Raw genomic sequence first — 16833 nt, 5'->3', positions numbered from 1 at the left:
AATGGAATTCACCTGTTTCATTAAATGTCCATCTTCTTCCCTGGAAGAAAATGCTCAGCTTAGCTGGGTATTTTATTCTTGGCTGCATTCTAAGTTCTTTTGACTTTTGGAATATCAGATTCCAGGCCCTTCGATCCTTTAATGTGGAAGCAGCTGGATCCTGAGTGATCCTTATTGTGGCTCCTCAGTATTTGAATTGTTTTTTGTTTTGTTTTGTTTTGTTTTTCTGGCTGCTTGTAATTTTTTTTCCCCTTAGTCTGATAGTTCTGAAATTTAGCCACAATATTCCTTAGAGTTTTTATTTTAGGGTCTCTTTCAGAAGGTGTTTGATGAATTCTTTCAATGCCTATTTCACCTTCTGATTCTATTACATCTGGGCAGTTCTCTTTGATGATTTCCTGTAAAATAGTGTCTTAGGCTCTTTTTTTCATTATAATTTTCAGGAAGTCCAATAATCCTCAGATCATCTCTCCTAGATCTGTTTTTTATATCTGTTGCTTTTCCAAATAAATATTTGATTTTTTTTTTTTTTTTTTTTTTTTTGCTTGACTGATTCTTGATGTCTCAATGAATCATTCGTTTCCATTAGTTCAGTTCTGGTTTTTAATGAGTTATTTTCTTCATTAGCTTTTTTTTAAACTTCTTTTTGCATATGTCCAATTGAGTTTTTAAATGAGTTGTTTTGCTCTATGGAATTTTTTCCATTTCACTATTTTTTTTTAACTGAGTTATTTTCTTTTTCCAATTCACAAATCCTACTTTTCTGGGAGTTCTTTATGTTTTCCAATTCACAAATCTTACTTTCCTGGGAGTTCTTTACCTTTTCCAATTCACATTTCAGGAAGTTGTTTTCTTTTTCCACTTTATCAAATTTTTCTTTAAGTGAGTTATATGCCTTTTCTGTACTCTCTTGCATAGTCTCTCTTTTCTTTCCCCATTTTTCTTCTAGCTCTCTTTTAAGATTTTTAATAATTTCTTCTAGGAGAGCGTTGTGTGATGGGGGCCAGTTACAACCCCCTTTAGAGTTTTGTCTGGAGATTGTCTGCTATCAGTCTCCTCGGGGTTGAAAACCTGCTCTTCTATATATAGAAGCTATGGAAGGTTAGTGTTGGCTTGGCCTTCTTACTCATTTTTTTAAAGCCCTTAGGGTCTGCCTTCAGGAAAAGAGGATTACCAGCTTCCTCTGCAGAGCAGGGATAAATATATGGACAGTAGCTGTCCTGCAAACAGGCTGCTAAGAGTGATGGAGCTGTGGAAGTGCTCTGGGAAGAGCCTCACACTGGAAGTGTCTCTGCCTGCAGCTCTGCAGGAGTTCTATTGCCCTGGGCAGAGCCCTTCTGCTGTGCAGATTTGTGACTGCCCTGACCAGAGCTTCCCTTCCCCCACCCCACCCCCAATGTGGATTAGCAACTGCCCTGGGACTAGTGGCTGAGCAGTGAAAGTGTCACTTCCTTGGGCAGAACCCCAAAGTGTTTATCAGCAGCTGCCCTAGGAAGAGCCCACACTGGAAATGTCTCTGCCCTGGGAAGAGAGGCTGCTGCTACAGGAAGTTTTATTGCCTCAGACAGAGTCCCCACCCCCCCACCCCACCCCCATTGTGCAGATTTGTGGCTGCCCCTGGCGGAGTCCCCCTGGTGATCAGAAGTGTGACTGCCCTGAGCAAAAGCCCCCTGCTGCAAAATGCAGCTGCATGGCTGTGCTGTGGTTTGTGCTGATTCACTCACTTCCAGTGCTGGGTGGGTGTAGCCAGATCCTGTTAGATTCTGGTGTTGTTTGGAGTATACTCTACCTTCAGCCTTTTTGTAACTTCTTTGCTGATCTACTGCTTTGCAAACAAAGCAGAGCAGCCAATCTGTGGTAGAGTTCTCCCTGCAAATTCTTCACCCAGGGAGACCACACCCACTCCCTTCTGCTCAGTGTGCTAGCCTCTGTGTTCTGCCTCCTTGCCTGTGCTGGCCTCCTCCTGCTTATCAGAACAAACCTTTTCTGGCAATCTTCCAGATTATTTTAGGCTTGTAATTTGTTGTACTCCCAATATTTGTGGATTTTACCAGTCAAGCACTATTTTTGAGGCTGAATTTGGTAATTAATAGTGAGGGTAGAAGAGGAGTTTAGAATGAAGCATGTGTCTTCTCTGCCATCTTGGATCCCTCGAATAGTTTTCAAAGTTGAGTGTGGAGTCCTTTTTAAGAGAAACATGAGATCAAAACTCATCATAGTAATATTAAGGTGTTTGAATTTAAAATACAGTAAATAGCAATAGCTATAACCCACACAATCAAAGACTCTTTGGGATTCTCAGTAATTTTTAAGAGTGTAAAAATTCCCCAAGATACAAAAGCCTGAGAACCTTTATTCTAGTTTGATGCCCGCCTTCTGAGAGTATGGAACCTGAAACCTATAAAGGAAATGGGATTAGCTCAGCATCATACAATCAGTGAGTGATTTGGCCAGGACTGTAATCCACATCACTAATTCTTTTTCTGTTTCACCATATAGATGTGTTAGAGATAGCTACCATTTGTTATCATCAATTTATTATTTCCAATTACTATTGTTATTTCTAACTAAAGTCAGAAAATAAACACAGAAATCATAGTATTTCATGCATTAGATAGTATTCAGAAGAGAGAAGTAGAAAAACCATTTGGGTTCAAGTTCAAGCTTTGTTAATTACTAGCTATAATAATTTAAGAAAGTAGCTTAATACTTCCTCCCTTCAGATATCATTTTCTTTCTTTTTCTTTTTTTAAGGCAATCAGTATTAAATGACTTGCCCAAGGTCATACAGCTAATAAATGACTGAGGTCAGATTTGAACTCAGTATCCTCCTGACTTCAAGTCCAGTGTTCTATACACTGTGCCGCTGAGCTGCCCCTTTCAATTTCCAGTATTCTAATGGAACTAAGATCTTGTCAGTATGGGTACTCCCTCTTTTCATATACTTCAGGACCCACTCATGCTTGTTTATCCTATATAACTCTTACCCATGTTCCTTTACCAGTTCACAAAAGGAAATGACCCCAATGTGTTTGGGGAGTTTCTTGGGTTCTCTTGACATTGCATCAATAACAAATGGAGTCAGCTGGTTGTAGATAATTATTTTTGCTTTTGCTGCATTTTCCAAATCTTTGAAATGATTGAGCTGGACTAGTTGGCACCTAAGGTCCTTTCTAGCTCTGACATTCTGCATTAAATCTAGGCAACAAAGAAGGAAGAAAGTCAAGAGGACTCAGAAGAATCTGAAATTCAGTATGACATTGGGACAGACACTTTTTCTGTGCCCCAGTTTCCCAACACATTAAGAGGAATAAAACTAGCTTTCACTCCAAGAGTGAATCAGAATCAGGTTAATATTTAATAATAATCACAAATCATTTGTTATTTACATAAATCACACTTGTAATAGATTTTTTTAAAATAATAGATAATAGCAGAACCAAGTTTTCTGACTGAAAGTCCAATTTTTGAAAGCCTAAATAGCTGGCTACTCAGTGGTTAGAGCTCTGAGGCTGTCAGAAAGATCTGAGTTCAAATTCAACCTCACACTTACTAGCTATGCAACCCTGGGCAAGTTGCTTAACCCTGTTTGCCTCAATTTCCTCAAATGTAAAATAAGAATAATAATAGAATCTACCTCTCACTATTCTTTTGAAAATCAAATAACATAAAATCTATAAGAAAGCTGTCACATAACAGGCACTCTATAAATGCTTATTCTCTTCCCCTCCCCTTTGTACCACTACATTGAACTGTCTTTACAATTTGAGATTTAAAAATTATACCAACTTCCTGTAAAATTCTTGGCAGATCACTTCCCCCCTCTCAGTTTCAGTGTCCTTTCTTTTCCTTTTCTTTTTTTTTTCCAGGGGAGGGTGTTAAATAATATTTCATATTTTCTAATTACATGTAAAAATAGTTTTAACATTCATTTTTTAAGATTGAGTTTCAAATTTTTTCCTCCCTGACTCTCATTTTTCCTCCCCCCAAACAGCAAACAAACTATATGTTGTACATGTGCAAACATGTAAAAATATTTCTTTACTGTCCTTTTAAAATATATATATTTCATTTTCCCCTAATTATATGTAAAGACAATTTTTAACATTCAATTTTTTAAAATGTGGGTTTCCTATTTTCTCCCTCATCTCCCTCATCCCTGAGATAGCAAGCAATTTGGTGTGAGTTATATAAGTAATTTTTGAAAACATATTTCCATATTAGTCATGTCATGAAAGAAGAAATAAACCAAGCAAAAAAAAAAAGTCTATGAAAAAAAAAAAGAAAGAAAGCAAAAACAATATGCTTCAATCTGCATTTAGACTCCATCAGTTCTTTCTCAGGAGGTAGATAGCATTTTTCATCATGTCTTTTAGAATTGTCTTGAATAGTTGTATTGCTGAAAATAGCTAAATCATTCACAGTTGATCATCACTCAATGTTACTGTTACTGGGTATAATGTTCTCCTGGTTCTGCTCACTTCACTTTGTATCACTTCGTGTAAATCTTTCATTGTCCTCCTTTATAAAAAGAGGTGTGGAACTGAGCATAGCTTTTGATCCAGCAGGGCCACTACTGGAACTGTATTCCAAAGAAATCATTAAAGAAGGAAAAGACTCACATGTGCAAAAATGTTTGTAGCAGTTCTTTTTGTGTTGGCAAAAAATTGAAAAATGAGTAGATGCCCATCAATTGGGGAATGAGTAGATAAATTATGGTATATGAAAGTAATAGAATATTATTGGTCTACAAAAAAAATATATTAACAAGCTGATTTTAGAAAGGCTTGGAAAGATTTACATGAACTAATGTTGAGTAAAACAAGCAGAACCAGGAAAACATTACATAGCAACAGCAAGATTACACAAGGAACAACTATGGTAGATTTGCTTCTTCTCAGTGGTTCAGTGATCCAAGGAAATCCCAAATAAATTTTGGATGGAAAATGCCATCCACATCCAGAGAGTGAACTATGGAGGCTGAATGTAAACCAACTCATGCTATGTTCACTTTTTTTTTTCCTTTTTCTTCTGGTTTTATTTCTCTTGTGGCTTTTCCCTTTTGTTCTCATTTTTCTCTTCCAATATGATTCATATAGAAATATGTTAAAAAAATGCATATCCATGTATAACCAAAAAAAATATGTTTCTACATGTAACTGGGAAAAATAAAAATAAAAAAATAATAATAAAAATAAAAAGAGGAATGAGTAACTAGATAGTACAATGACTTTGGACTTGGAAACAGAAACACCTGAATTCAGATCATATTCCAGATACTTACTAGCAATGTGACCTCTAGTCACTTAACCTCTTTTAGCCTCAGTTTCCTCATTTGTAAAATGCACATAATAATGCATAATACCTTCCTAAGATTGATATTCTCAAATGACATAATATGGACAGTACTTTACCTACTTCAGTGTTCTATATAAATACTGGCTATTGGATAAAACTTATATGTCATGTCTCATTGTAGTGTGACAACAAAATTGTTTGGTACAAATAGAAAGGAGAATTGGTTAGCTAGTTCTAGCTAAACCATTTCCAGGCTTCTCTCAACCCTTGATAGTTCTTACCAAGGTGCCAGAAGGTATAAGCATCCACATTTTGTTTTTCTGAACATTGGTCCCCAGGATCCTGACTTTAGACATGGAAAAGACTTTAAGGGCCAATGGGTCCAAGATGCTCATGTTTTAGATGATTTACTGAGGCCAGGGAAGGGAAGGTAACTTGTTCAAAATGATACAAGTAGTAAGGCTCAAAGGCAGAATTATAACCTAGATCTCCAGACTCAAAATACAGAACTATTTACATTAGATCATAACTTATCTTCTATTTGAAAGTTACACTGATAATAAATAACCCCCATTTTCTATAGCACATTTAAAGCAAAATTTCTGAAACTGTGGGTTGTGACCCAGCTTGGGGTTGTATAACTGAATGAGGGGGTCATGAACTTATGATTTATTATCAATAAATGTTTGATTTGTATACTTATTTTATATATTTATATATCATATAAAAATTTCTCAGACAAAAAGGGGTTGCAAGTGAAAGAAGCCCTGATTTAAAGTACATTTTTTCTAAGCATCATTGTCAGAAGCATAGTGCAAGTAGAATTATTACCCCCTTTTTGTTGCTCATTTGTGTCCAACTCTTTGCAATCTAGTCTAGTCTACTCAAGTCTAATGCCTTCATTCTGGGGTTGTGCTTGCTCTTATGATCATGCTAGCATGGATGTGTTTCTCTTTCAGGTGGCTTCTCCCCTCTCCTTTCCTCTGGATTGGTCTCATTCAGGGTTTAGGGCAGCTCTCTGGGAGATTAGGTGTTAGAGGAAACCCTTCCTCTTTCAATCTATCATCAACCACCATCTGCAGCATCTTGCTCCATTGGCACTGAGCACTAAGAAGAAGGAAAGATCCAGTCAGCCCCAGCCTACCTAGTATTCCTTCCAGCACCTCTGCTGGTGAGTGATTGACCTCTCCTCCTCAGAGACTACCCAAGAGTTATTGCAATCAGGATGAAATGAGAGCTAATTCCAGGGATATGACTCAAGCCCATGATCCTTAGCCGGCAGCTGAAGCTTGATGCTTTTCTGCTGCGTGACACACATTTGTTCCTGGTGTGTCCTCTGATTGTTTTACTTTGTATTGAGTGCCTGTGACCTTAGGTTCTGCCCTGCTGCCTCGCCTGCCTGTCACATCACTTTGCTAATGAACTTAGCATTTATTATTATATAAAATTGTTCCCTAAAATTATATCTGATTCCCCTTCTAGATTTGGATATTTAGTAGGACAGAAATTATTCTAGCACTGAGAACTCATTAAATTTTTATTTGATCTCTTGGCATCAGTTGTAAAATTTGAGAGGCCAGGACCTAAAATATCTCCATGGCTCTAAAATGCAACCATTCTCTTAATTTCTAGGTTGTGACAATCTCCAAGTGAGCTGCCAGTCAAGATGTAACCAATAAAAAGCAAAAGAAGAAAATCCTTTTTGTTTTCTGGTTTCAAGCATAGGAGACAGGTCAGTTTTTGAAGAGCCTTGGTTCTAAACAGTGTTAGGAAAGATAAACCTTTATCAAATGTAGACCATGCCAAATCAGATGGTAGAGTGGATGGAACATTGATTGGATTTGGAATCAGGTAGAACTGAATTTGAATCCTGTCATAGACATCTAACTCCGTGTAATCCTGAGCAAGTCATTTAAACTTTCTGTAAATCGGTTTCCTCATTTGTAAAATAGAGATTATAATAATACTTTCTTCAAATGATTAAAAGAATCAAATAGATAATATATGAAAATCTTATAATGTAATTAATATATATTTAAATATAATTAACTATTAACTATATTAGTATAGAATATATTAAAATGAATGCCATAAGAACATCTTATAATATGAAATGTAGAAATTATATAAATATATTATATAAACATATGAAAAATTTATGATAATCAATGTTATATATTAAACAAATAACAAATCTACCATATGTAATATATGAAATATTAAAATCTTATGACACATGAAATCAATAAATATATATTGGGCAAATAATTTTAAACTTTAAATATGTGAAATATGAATAATATATGAAAATCTTTGCAAATCTTATAGTACTATATAAATACTAGCTAATAATATTATCGAGGAATATGGTCCCATCAAAGGTTCACATAGGTTAGACTTTCCAGGAGAGATTCCCAAAGGATTGAACCTGACACTTTTTTTTAAGCTTTGTGAATAATCCTGAGAAAATCAATAAAATCTTACCTCCCTTACAGAGATTTCTTGATGTTGATTTTGTTTGATAGTTCTTCAGTATCTTCATTCAGTGTTCCTTTTGTAAGGAAAGACTTTTCAAATCCTTTGGATTCACCTCCTAAGGAAAAGAGAAAAGCCCTCCTTTCAGAGCCAGTAGGTGACAAAGATCTGCTAATTCCATCATCCTATTCATCTGGACCACCATCAACACCAAGCACTGGCCAATTGCTACTGATAGGCAAGTAACCAGAAAAGCATAGGGAAGAATAGTGGTCCACATCCACCAGTAAGCAGCTAGGTGGTGCTGCAGAGTGGATAATGTGCTGCACCTAAAGTTAAGAACTCTTCATGAGTTCAAATCCAGCTCCAAACACATTAACTATGTGATTCTAGGCAAGTCTCTTAGCCCTTGTTTGCCTCAGAATCCTAATCTGAAAAAAAACTGATAAAGGAAATGGCAAACTGCTCCAGTATCATTGCCAAGAAAACCCCAAATGGGGACACAAATGGGGATATAACTGCAATAACTCAACAACCATTAATCACTAGCCTGTTTTGAGCCCAGTTCCGATAGACATCATCCAAAGAATCGGTCCTCTCTGCCATCAAGCACAACTTTACAGCTGTCCCTGCAGTTTACGTAGTCCCTACATCCTTAGCAACCACTACTGCTAAAGACCTAGAAAAGAGCATTCTGGCCACCAAAGTCCTTGGCTCTGTCAAATGGTTCAACATCAGATAGGGGGGTGATTTTATCAGTAGAAATGCCATGAAAGAATCTGGAAGAGACTTTGGCACCAGTCAGAGCATAATGTAGAAATCTACAGTGCTCATGCCAAAAGCCTGTAATATACCAAGTTTCCTGGATCTTAGGGCCATCCAGGGGATCTGAATGGACTTCAGAGGCTATTTAGTCTTTTTACAAATCAGAACACTGAGGCCTGAATAAGTAATTTGCCTAAATATAGGTAATAATCATTAGGAGTGGGATTTAAACCCAAATCCTTGCCACTCTAATCATCAGCTAATTTGAGGATCCTGAAGAGAGGCAGCATTTTACAAGGACTCTCTTATGCACATTTGATTGGTTCCTTATTTCTGATGTTGAGTTTATCCTCTCAGGTAGCATTTAAAAAGGTACCAGCAGGAAAAGGGGTCAGGGCTGTAGGGTAGAGTGTGGAGAAAGGCAAGAAGTCTACTTGGACCATGAGGTTCTCTTTAGCTGCCCTTTCCAGTGACTTGCTAACAGGCTTTTTCTTTTCCTTTCCTCTCCATGCTCTCCTTATGCCAGAATGACCATTCTTAAGTACATGCTGACCATCTTGTCTTTCTTCCAAAGTCTTCAGTGGCACCCTACTATTTCCCAAGTAAATTCGCAGAAGTCATAGATTTACACTTGGAAGGAATCTGAGACCTCATCAAGTCCTGTCTTTTTACAGATGAAAAACTCCCATGTTTATTGGTTGATTGGCTGAATGTAGAAATGTTTTGATTTGGAGTCACAACTCTCTGGGAAAGAATTATAACTCGCATATCAAATATGGTTTGCTTCCTTGGGCAATTTTAGATTCAGAAATATGACAGAATCCTAATGTTCTAAAATTGAGGAAAGCTCTGGTGCAAACAGGCTATTTGTTATGAGGACAGAGAGAACCCAAGGGGCTGAAAGCTTTATCCAAGATCACAAGAACCAGATTGAGCCAGTTTGCATGGTCAGGAGTCCAGGCTTTTTCCTAGGTAACAGGCTTCACAAACATGCAATTCTCCCTGAGTGGTTTATTCTTCACAACAACAAATCCCATATTATACATCTAAGAGGTGGGTCCTGTTCAGCCAACATGTAAGGCCCTCAAAGGCTGGTACACCTCCAGAAACAAACAGCAGAGGGGCACGGGGGACAAGGAAATGCAGGACAAACAGATCCTTGCCTCCTCCAATCCCAGAGAAGAAATAGTTGAGTGCAGTAATTAGTCAGCCCTCAGTGCTTTATATAGTCAATGTAAAACAAAGGGCACAGGGTGGCAGGCACAGAGCCCTGCTCATTAAGCCAGCTGCATGGCTTTCAGCCAGAAAAACGAGTTAACAACACTTGGAAAGTCAGGTGACTTGGCAAAGAAAAGTAAATATAAATAGATACCTGCAGGAGCCAGGAGCTGGAAGGACTAGCCAGTTCCTTACAAACTATGTAGACTCTCCAGCTGTCTATAGGAAAGAATGTTTCTTCCTTTTAATGTAGAACTTAGAGTTCCCTTGTTCCAAAACAGAACATATCAACACCTAGCCATGTCACTTCATCGCTCACAAATCTGCCATAGCTCACTATTGCCTCCTGAATCAAGTTCGTATTCCTCTAATATTTAAGGTCCTCTGGTAATCTAGTTCTACCTTTTCTTCCCTGCCTTTCATCTCCATCACCACTGGGCTCCAACCAAATTGGTCTATTCTCTATTCTCCAAATATATCTTATGGTGTTTCACCTCTCCATCCTTTCAAACCTGAGTCCATACTCTCAGCTAATAATGACTTTCCCCATCTTCTCCCCTTGCATTTTGTCCTGTATTAATTGTATTTATTAGGCATATCTCAAAGGCTAAATGACTACCTGTAAGGGGTGCTCAAGTTGGAATATTGGTTGCAATATGGGTTGTTCTGGACCAGAACCATTGTGTGTCCTGGACCTCTCTGATCACCTAGTAAAGTCTATAATCCTGTTCTCAGGATTTAAATGCATAAAATAAAATCCATAGGATTACAAAAGAAACCAGATAATAATGTAATTGATTTTTCTCATTCAAGTACACAGAATCCTTGAAATTTGTCCATAGTCACATAGTGCAGTGGATAGAGCACCAGCCCTGGTGTCAGGAGGAGCTGAGTTCAAATCCAGCATCAGCACTTGACACTTACTAGCTGTGTGAACCTGAGCAAGTCACTTAACCCCAATTTCCTCTAAAAAAGAAAAAAAAAGAAGAAAGTCATTTATCCAGTCACTCCTTGAGGATGTGTGAACTGACCCCAGATTAAGAACATTTTAACCAAAAGACTAATAATATCTTTTCCCAATCTAAAATTCTCTAGTATTATGACCTATGCATGTTTCTTTTCCATTCCTACACAGAAAGCTCCATGGGAGAAATGACTATGTCTTACATAAAACTTTGTATCTTCTCCAACATCCAGAGCAATGCTGTGCACACAGTAGGTTCTTATTAAAAAACAACTGGTTTTTATTTCTTTTTCTACCCTCTCCATTCCATGACCCTCTATGCACAATAGACACATAGATAGTCCTAAAGCACAGGACTGACAATGTCCCAGTTACTTCTAGAATAATCTCCTTTGTTTAGCATTTGAAGTCCTTTGCAATCTGATTTTACCTTTCCAGTCTATACTTAATTTGTAATATTCTGCTTCACATTCTCTATCTTTCAGCCAGTCTGGCCTGTTTGCTGCTTCATATATATGTATTATATATATTCAGTATCCATGCCTTTTCCTTAGTTGTCTCTCTTTTCACTTCTGTGGAATCCCTAGCTTCTGTCAAATCTCACAGCTCCAGTGCAAACTCCTATACAGTCCTATTTTGATCATTCAAGTTGCTAGTACCTTCCTCTTGAAATTATTGCATATTTAATTTGTTTATATTTTGTTTAAATTATGTTTTCTTTTTAAAAATTATCTCTTACATCCACATTCACATCCAATTAAATGAATGTAAGTTTCTCAAGGAAACAGATTGTGTGTAAGTATGTATATGTATGTATATATACATATGTATGTACATATATACATACACACATTTATATATTATATATATTTATATATATATATTCATCATAGTACCTGGCATATAATATGTATTTTAAAATATTTGTTAAATGAATGAAATAAAATTTAGTCTAATAAATGGGACTGGTTTCTGGAATTATCTCCTATATAGGTCTCCTCATATCTACATAAAACAACTTTTATTTTCCTACTCCTTTGTTCTTTATTCCTCACACAAAGAAAAAGGGGTGGGACAGAGAACCTTAATGATAGCAGCAAAGGAATTGACGAGGGCAGCCCCCAAACTCTCTCTCACCCTCTCTCTTGGACTTGGTGGGAAAGCTTGGGAAACTCTTTCAGAGCTCTCCCCTGAGAGACCCGCCCAGGGAAGCAAGATAAAGTGTGATTTCATTCTGTTATCTGGGTGGGACTAGTTGAGTCCAGGACCACTCTTACTTAGCCTGAACTGGAGATCTAGATTTCTATTCAACTCTATTGAGTTGAAGATTAGTCCAGGGACACTGATTCAATTTGAAGATTCTCTGTTCTGATTTCAACTCAAAACTGCTCCCAGCCCCCACCAAGAGCTGCCCATATAACATTAACTTCCTTCGGCTCAATTCCTTGCAGAGGGACAAAAACAGAAATCATGTCAAGGAACCTCCCTCTCCTTGGCATAGCTATGAGCCTCTGCCTGCTGAAAAGAAATTCTCTTTTCAGTATTACTCCCTCTTTATCTCTCTCACCTATTTCCCTAACAGGATCTTATTTACCTCTCTGTTGGGATTTCTCTGCTAGATCTTTACTTCTCTGTTGGGACCTTGCCACTAAGGAAGTCAGCCTGTAAAAGGTGACTTCTCAGTTCTAATAATAAACTTCTTTTGCCAGTTTAACTTTTTGGGTTCATAAATTCATTTACAAAGGACCTGTGCTGACCAGAAGGGGGTCTCCACAACTCCCTGCCCTGAGCCGAACCTCATCAGAATGACTTGGGATCCAAATTCAGTTCTGCCATATACCAAATATCAAAACATGTGTTCTCTAGCTGTCTACTGGTTATAAAAAAGATGTTTCTGCTAAGTAAGAAACATCGTGCATTCTGTGGATCCCACTTGAAGGCTTAGCTGATCCTGCCAGAAATGTCAAGCCAGCAAGATAATGAAATATGTGTGAGAGTCCTGAGAGTGAAGTCAAGGACTTCCACCTGGCAGGACATATCTAGCTGAGTGAGTCTGAATGACCCCACTCTCTTGATCCCAGAAGTTTCAGAGGAGGCTCTGTTTAGCAGTGTAAAAGATAGTTCACCCTGTAAATAAATAGTCCAACCCCACCAACCATGGATACAGAGAGTGATGGAATTGGAGAGCTGGGTGGGGAAGAGGGTCATTCAACCAGAGAGGCACCATAAAGATCCAGCTTCCATTAGGAGCCATGATTGAAGAAAGAGTTAGAGAGATTCGAAGATAATCCTTTTTTCTCCTAGAATGCATTTCTGGTTTCCGTGTCTTTCTGGGGAATATGCAGTTCCACTCTGGCCAAACTGAGACAAGTACAGGGGAGAGAATTCAAAAGGAAAAGTGATGAGGAAGAGGGCCTTCAATTGACAACATCAAACCAACCCAAAAGAGCAGGAGAAATCCAGAATGTCATAGATAGAAACCTGGATTTAGAGTCAATAACACCTGGGCTCCAATTAAACTTCAGATACTATTAGTTGGGTAACCCAGACAAATCACTTAATTCTTCTGGGCCTTTGTTTCCTAATCTATAAAATGAGGAGTTAGATTCAGTGACCTCCAAGTGCCCTCCACTTCCAAATACATGATGATTATGATCTCTCTGGGCCTCAGTTTCCTTACTTTAAAAAATGAGGGGGTTAGATTTAGTGCCTTCTAAATAAGGTTCTTCCTAGTTCAATATCTATAATCCTAAATCTCTTGTTCCCCTCAGTTTCCTCATCTGTGAAATGAAAGGATTGGATTTTATGATCTCTAAGGGTAATATTTGGTTATATTTATATAATTATATATAAATTATAATTTATAATTATGTGTCACTACAAGGTAATGGTTTATGAGGGGAAGAAGAGAGAGAATAAGCATTTATTAAGTATCTACTGTGTGCCATGCATTATGCTCACATTATCCCATTTGATCTTCACAACAACCCTATAAGGTAGGGGATGTTATTATCCCCATTTTATAGGTGAGAAAAGAGAGGCAAACAAAAGTTAAGTTATATAGCTAATAAGTGTCTCAGGTTGTATTTGAAGTCGGGTTTTTCTGATCTCAGACCCAGCCATCTAGAGCTACTAAATGCTTACCAAGACTAGGAAAGCTATTCAAACATATGACTGATCAGGAAGCAATCCTGTCTCTCAGTCCACAAATAGTGAAGGAGAGAGAGCCAGAGGATGATACTGTACCTTCTGGTTACCTGCCTAGCCCTCTTTCTATTTCACTCTGAATCTGTTTAAGGATATCCATTTATTTCTTAGAGGAAGATGCATCTTTCTAACTTCATGAGTAATATGGAGAAATTCTGGATTTCCAGGACTTTTCAGGTATAAAATGAAAGGGCTGCATTAGACAGTCTCAGTAAGCTTGGAGATCCTTTTTTGGTCTAAATGCATGATACAGTCACTTTTTGGAGCCTTGGTTTCCTCAACAGTAAGATTAGGAGGTTAAAGTAAATAGTTTCTGAGATTCCTTTCAGTTCTGAATCTATGTATGATCTTATGACTTCTAGAAAAAGAAGGTACTATAGAGTTCATTTAGTCTAATGATCTGTTATGAACTAAGACAGAAATATTAAGCAACTGCCCTAAAGAAATTGGATAATTATGGCTAAATAAATTGCGGTATGTGATTATTAGGGAATATTATTGTTCTAGGAGAAATGATGAGCAGGATGCTCTCAGAAAAAAAAAAACAAATTTGGAAAGTCCTTCATGAACTTGAGCAAAGTGAAATGTTCTGTACATAAAGTAATAGCACTGTTCTGGGATGGCCAGCTGTAAATGACTTTGCTATTCTCATCAGTATAATGATCCATGTCTACTCTGAAATAGCAAATGAAAATTCCTATCCATACCCAGAGAAGAAACTGATTGTGTCTGAATACAGATTAAAGCATTCTCCCTCTCCCTCTCCTTCTCCTTTTCCATCTCTCTTTTCTTTCTCTCTCTGTCCCTTGGTCTGTCTGTCTCTCTTTATAACTTTATTTTTTTAGGGTTTTTTAATAGGGTGGGAGATCTATGTTTTCTTTCACAACATGACTTTTATAGAAATGTTTTACATAATTTCACATTTGGTTTGTCAGTGGGGTCTGGGAATAGGGATAAGGGAAAGAACCTGAAATTCAAAAGTTCTAAAAACAAATGTATATATATATATATATATATATATATATATATATATTTTAAAATGTAACTGGGAAAAATATTAAATAAATATTTTTAAAATGGAAATTGGGTAATTTTCCTGAACTCTTCACATAGAGTTACCTCCAGATCCCTTATCTTCTCTGATTACCCTTTATTGTAATTGTTGTTCAATCACTTCAGTCATGTCTAACTCTCTGTGCCCCATTTGGACTTTTCTTGGCAAAGGTACTAGAGCAGTTTGCCATTTCCTTCTCCAGGTCATTTTACATATGAAGAAACTAAGGCAAATAAGATTGAGTGACTTGCCCAGGATCACACAATTAGGATAGGATTTGAACTCTTAAAGATGAGTCTTCCTGATTCCAAGCCCAGTTGGACTTAGAGTCAGCAAGCCCCAAGTTCAAATCCTTCCTCAGACATTTATTAGCTGTCTCAGTCTAGGCAGATAAAGATCCAAAGGGAAGCTCAGATGTCACATTAGGTAGCCAAGCAAAGGGCTGAATACAGGTCTTCAAATCCAGGGCTCTTTCCCTTGCAGGTCATTAATGGGTAAGGTTGGCATCAAACTATAGATGCAACTCATTTACAATGTGCCCTGGGTTTGATCTGACTTGTCCTACCTGTGCTGGTACAGAGGAATGGAATTAGTTGGGGAATATTTAGTACTTGATCAAATGCTAAGCTTTTTGTGTCACTCTGTTTCATTAATTTTTTGTTTCAAATTATTGTGTCAGGATCTGGTAAAAATTCACTAGTTGGGGGGCTTGGGGCAATAGTTTTTGTAAGACCCACACAGGTACCATGAATTCCCTCAGAAGGCAGATACAAATAAATTCTTTGTAATAAAGCTTCATTTAGTCATTTGATAGATATTCATTGAATGACTACATCCTATTGGGCATGTGACAAACTCTAGCCATGTGAGCTATTCAGTGATCATCGTATGTGGATATTCAGAAGGGACAATTGATAAACTGGAATATAAAACACATTTTATGCTCCTATTTTCTTCTCCCTCCCTCTTCCCCCCAGCAAATGGGGTTAAGTGACTTGCCCAGGGTCACACAGCTAGGACGTGTTAAGTGTCTGAAGGCAGATTTGAAGTCAGGTCCTCCTGACTTCAGGTCTGGTGTTCTAACCACTATGTCACCTAGCTGCCCCTATTCTCCTATTTTCTACAGTAAGATTTCAGTGGATAGAAAGCTGGCCTTAGAAAAGATCTGATTTTCCAAGCCTTTCTCCAACTGATAAATGGTCAAAGGATATGAACAGACAATTTTCAAATGAAGAAATTGAAACTATTTCTAGCCATATGAAAAGAGCTCCAAATCATTATTGATCAGAGAAATGTAAATTAAGACAACTCTGAGATACCACTCCACACTTCTCAGATTGGCTAGGATGACAGAAAAAGATTATCAAACTGTCCATACCCTTTGATCCAGCAGTGTTACTATTGGGCTTATATCCCAAAGAGATCTTAAAGGAGGGAAAAGGACCCGTATGTCCAAAAATGTTTGTGGCAGCCCTTTTCATAGTGACTAGTAACTGGAAATTGAATGGATGTCCATCAATTGGAGAATGGTTGAGTAAACTGTGGTATATGAATGTTTTGGAATATTATTGTTTTGTAAGAAATAACCAGCAGGATGATTTCAGAAAGGCCTGGAGAGACTTATGTGAACTGATGTGTAATGAAATGAGCAGAATCAGGAGATCATTATATACTTCAACAACAATATTATATGATGATCAATTCTGATGAACGTGGCTCTCTTCAACAATGAAATGAACCAAATCAGTTCCAATTGTTCAGTAATGAAGAGAACCAGCTACACCCAGAGAGAGAACTATGGGAAATGAGTGTGGACCACAACATGGCATTTCCACTCCTGTTATTGTCTGCT

Source organism: Sarcophilus harrisii, chromosome 6 (assembly GCF_902635505.1).
Source record: "Sarcophilus harrisii chromosome 6, mSarHar1.11, whole genome shotgun sequence".
NCBI lineage: Eukaryota > Metazoa > Chordata > Mammalia > Dasyuromorphia > Dasyuridae > Sarcophilus > Sarcophilus harrisii.
The sequence above is the reverse complement of the archived record's forward strand: the minus strand, read 5'-3'. Positions refer to the sequence as shown.